Source organism: Octodon degus, unplaced genomic scaffold (genome assembly GCF_000260255.1).
Source record: "Octodon degus isolate 3935 unplaced genomic scaffold, OctDeg1.0 scaffold00127, whole genome shotgun sequence".
Taxonomy (NCBI): Eukaryota; Metazoa; Chordata; class Mammalia; order Rodentia; family Octodontidae; genus Octodon; species Octodon degus.
The window spans coordinates 7,155,040-7,160,305 of record NW_004524703.1 but is presented as its reverse complement, the minus strand read 5'-3'; positions in this window follow the sequence as shown (position 1 = coordinate 7,160,305).

Genomic DNA, 5,266 nt, shown 5'->3' with positions numbered 1-5,266 from the left:
CCTTTCCTAAAATACAAAGAAAAAGAAAATCAAAAATAAAAAGAGGTGAGAATGGGATGTAGCTCAGTGTAATTCCAATACTGAAGAAAATATGAGAGAGAGAGGAGAGAGAGAGAGAGAGAGAGAGAGAGAGAGAGAGAGAGAGAGAGAGAGCACGCTGGACTTGGGTGCTGTCTTGGCTCTGTGAAACACAGGTACATTTAATGTGTCCTAAGTGTGTGTCACCATACTGTACATTAAATTCCTGGAACATATTCACCTTATAATTGAAAGCTTGTACCCTCTGACCAACGTCCTTGGATTCATGCATTGCATAGTTCAAAGTTCATAGCCTTTGACCACACTGTTTTCTGAGAAGCCTTAATTCAATCCTGTCCTTTCAATGGGAAAAGGCAGAAGCACTTCTCCCAGGTTAGCCAGGCAGCAGCTGTAGAGATACCACCAGGTTTCTCACTCTACAGCATCAGAGAAGCCAAGGGCCAGAGGCAGAAAGGCATGATGTCAGCTGTGCCACACACTGTTGGGGGCAGTTGCATCAGGTTGTATTGTGTACAGTATGAAGACTGAATATATACTTGGCATACATATGGTGGGACTAAAAACTACTGAATGTATAAAATTTTTTTAAAATACTTCAGTATAAGACACATTACCATTTATCCCCCTTAAAAGTCTTCCTCTTGCTTTGAACATCTTTATACATTCATGCCTTCCACCTTGTTAAGCAGCTCTTGGAGTTCTCTTTTGTGCCTTGATGAGGTATGATTAAAGAAAGTACACTGAATGGTGCCAACTGCCATCAACAGAAAGACAGGCTCACAAAACATTTTATTGCGTCCTCACTCACATTATTCACCACTGGCTTTTGGACTGTGACACTCCTAGACTTTTGCCAAAGCAAACGATCATGAAATATAAACATTTAAAATGGATTCAAGGGGTGGCCAAATAGCTCAGTGGATTAAAGCACCTGCAAGCAGGTGCAGGGGCCGGGAGTTTGATCCCTGGGCCTGTGGCCTCGCTACAGATATGATATGAGAATATCTTGTATTATTGTAGATTTTATCCACTGTAATTTTTAGGTTGTTTAAGGAGGAGCATATGAAATTAAACTATAATGGCATATTAGTCTCAAAATATTCAGTCCCTAAATTACTGAAAACCTTTCAACTGTATTGCAGAATATGGAAAATAAGCTCTTGGCATAGTATTTATCTAATATAAGACAATTTAGAAATGTAGACAAAGTGAGTATTTCAAATAACACCATTAAATATTGGGAAAAGTGGAATGAGAGACCAGAAAACAGTAGAATCCAGTGGAATTACTGTGCCAGGTTGGTGGGGATTGATTGAGGACACAGTGTTGAAGGTAGGACAAAATCTCAAAAGGAACATTTGTAAGGTGAGTAGTCTTTAAATAGAACAAAAAATGAAGACAGAAGTCTTTGAAGGAGGAAGGGCAAGGTTGAGGCAGGAACAAAAATGACACACAGAATTTAAGAGGCACCAAACAATGTGTTGTAAAGGCAGCTACACTGAAAATACATTATATGAATTAAGAATTTAACTACAACTATGGATATATTTGCCTGCAACTCAATAAAAATGATTAAGGATAATAAAATAATGTTCTGATTGTACTCACCTTATCTAATAATGACTCGAAAGTTGAATCCCTCTAGTTCAAATGTGGCAAAAGTTCAGGTTGAGCTTGACAACAATATGGAAATTGAAATGAGTTTGGGGTGACATTCTGGGAGAGACCCATAATAAGACCAGCCTGCAAACAGGTATAAATAGGAAAGCTTACAAGTATAAATATGAAAGCTTCTCCCTTTAAATTCTCATAATTTAGAAGATTTTTAAAGACAGATAATTGCTTTATAATTGATTTGTAACAACAGGTGCTAGATAAGTGTAGATCCCATCGAAAAGAAGTTCTACGAAAAGCACAAAAGAACAATTGGATGTTACCACTTCCAATAAGCAAATAAACTGATATGTGGATGGAAAAGACCATGAATCTTGTCTTATGTGTGAAAGCACTAAACACAATTAGAGCTGGTATTAATTTAAACTACTGAAACAACTAAAACCACCAAACTAAATCAAGGAACTTGATTTAGCACATGATTGAAATATTAGTGCAGACTATTAACAAATATGATGAAGATTAATATTTATAGAATTGTTCAGGTGCACAGTACATGGGATACTTCATATACTTTATCTCATTTAATTCTTATGACCCTGCAATGAAGTATGCTTAATCTGAGGGGGAAATTGAGATTGAGCTGGGTTAGAGGTACATAATATTCATTTTTGCTCATTCCTGTGTTCAGAATATCTAGCCCAATGTCTACAAAAATGGCATTTGGCAACTATCAGATGAATGAATGAATAAATGAAGTGCTTATGCCTACAACTGCCCCTCAAATGCTTAATGCCAATTCTTTCAGATTTCTACTCTATTACTTATTGTTAATAAGACTGCAAATTACAGCTTTAAATGTCATAATATTAACACTCAGCAGCTAACAAGACATTTCCTTTCTTCAGTATTTGATGGATAATCAGAAGGAGTATCTACTAACAGTGAAATTACTATGGAGAGAATACTTAAAGCCTGCACTGAGGCTGTCTCTCATTTTTAAAGCCAGAAACTATTTTTAAACCCAAGACAGGCTAAAAATTGAGGAAATATATACTAGAGACATAGACACAGGTTCAAATTTATAAATAGTTTAAACTCCCAAGTAGTAAATAACAGGTAATCATCACAGTGCTTTTTTCTTAAGGAGAGAGAGAAATTGCTTACCAAAGACATGAGTGAAATCTTTTCAGGAAAGGTTCAAGATAGTAGCTTAAAAAGAACAAATCAGACTTGTATAATTTAGGCAATGGGTGTCGTGTTCACCAAAGCCAGGAGCTATCCACCCTGTATTTATGCATTTCCTTCAGTCAAGCAATCAAGGTGTTTCAACTTCATACAACATGGTGTAAATAATTATATTGGGAGCAGAGCATCCTGCTATGATACAAAATAAGGGCAGCAGCAAAAAGGCCTCACAAGACGTGGTTGCTGCTTCTCCCTGCTGGCCTCCTCCATTACTGATCCCCAGAGAGACATCTGCCCGAAGCCCAGTGCTGATACAGACTGGTGACAATGCAGGCTGTGTGCAACTTGCACCATATAATCGCATTTCCTCGGTTCTGGTTACGCTTTTCCCGTTGGTGTCAATGAAGTTGCAAACATTCATTACCAAAGCTGAAAATATTTTCAGTACCATGGAGAGTGCCACCAGCTCGACCCAGTGTGTATGGTTATTTTATAAGGAAATCTCCAAGATGCTGAGGAATTAATCCACAGACCAAAGCAGAACAAACCAAAACCAATCCGATTGTCAGGATCTTGCAAGAGAGCCAAATGACCAAATTTCATCAGAAAATGTGTTTGCCAAATAGAACTTAAAATTTCACTCATGTCCCAATTTCAGATGACAAAAGTCATTTCTTCATTTAACATTTGTTGAACATCTATATCTTATTAAAATTACATCAAATAATGCTAAATTAAAGCAGAATAAAGCAGTAAAATTGGCCTTCAGTTGTCTACTTTCTAAGAAAAATAAGCATAAGAGTTTTCTTTTTAAAATTTCAGTAAAGTGATACTTTAAAATTCATATAAAACAGAGCAGAGAATTTTTCTGGTGATTAATAGTGGGTTTGCAATCTTGATCATCTTTCATAGGGAAAATGAATAAAATATTAATACCCACTTCATTTTAAATAATTTTTTGATTAATGGCCACTGTAAACTTGTAGTCAGGAAAGAACGAGGGAACAGATTTCCCATCTCACAGCCTCAGGAGGAGCCAATATAGTGCTGCCAGATCACTGATTTTGGACTTCTATCCTCTAAAATCTGTAAGATCATAAATTTAAGTGTAAGTCACCCAGTTTTTGGTATTGTGGCATATAACAACATACATAAGATGGGAATCCTATACGATTCTAAATCAGCAAACTATTGAGATGTCAATTTTCTAATATTTTAGAACTTGAGAAAATGATTTGTTGTATATAAAATGAATTAAATCCATAGAAAAGTCAAGAGGTTTTTTTGTGTAGAGGCATAATAAATGCTGCAAGATGTTAAAGTATTTGTAGATAAAACTAGTCCTAATGCTTTTTTCTGTCCTAATGTTGAATCTATTAATACATGTCTTATTTCCAGTAACAGAAAACTTAGTTCAAATTAACTTAAACATAATAAAAAGGTTGTAGTTTCATAGAAATTCAAAGCCAGTTTCTGGTGATGGCTTAATCTTGAAGTTCATGATTCTGGTGTCAATTTCACGGCTCTGTTTCACTGTGTTTTTTCCTCCTGCCTTCTTGCCTTCTGTCAGTGTTACCCTTAGACTGCCTTCATGCATTGTTGAAAAGTTACTGTAAGAACATGTAGAGCCTAAAGCTGATCATTCACATCCAGGGGGACAGATGATGTCAGAACTCAGACCCATCAAGCAAAAGTCCCAAGCATCCAGTTTAAATCAACTACCTACCTCTGTCACAATCACAGGGTGAAGGGTACAGCTCTCACATTAAAGACCTCTTTTAAACAAAGATAAGGGAGAGGGCCACTTGAAGTAATAAGAAGGGACAAAGTATGATAGACTTACTAATAAATAAATCCATCCTTGAAGAAATTTTTTTAAATTCAATTACTTCAATAGATGTAGGACTGTTCCTATTTTATTTCAGTAGATATAAAGCTACTCCTATTTTTAATTCATCTTGGCAGAGTTTTTCAGAAAATTTCACTTTAGAAAATCTCTACATTGTAAAATTTATTGAAATATATTACTAATAATACTATTTTAATGCCTGAAGAATGTCTAATAATATTGTCTCCCTATTATTCATAATACTGGTAATTTTTGCTTTCCATGTATTTTACAATATTTAATTTTATGGATTTAACTACTTTTGGAACATATATAATTTTTTTCACAGAACTAATCTTTGGCTTTCTCTATGTTCATTTTTTCCTTTATTTACTTGGGTTCAATTTCATTTGTTTAACTCCTAAACATGGAAACTTACACTATAAATTTTTAAGCCTTTTTTTCTAATAACAAGAATTTTTAAGCTATACATTTGTTTGAGGGCAATGCTTTAGCTATAGGCCATAAGTTCTGATATGTTCAATTTCAATAACTATATAGTTCCCTTCTTTTCCTCTTGTTATGTTTTATACCTAA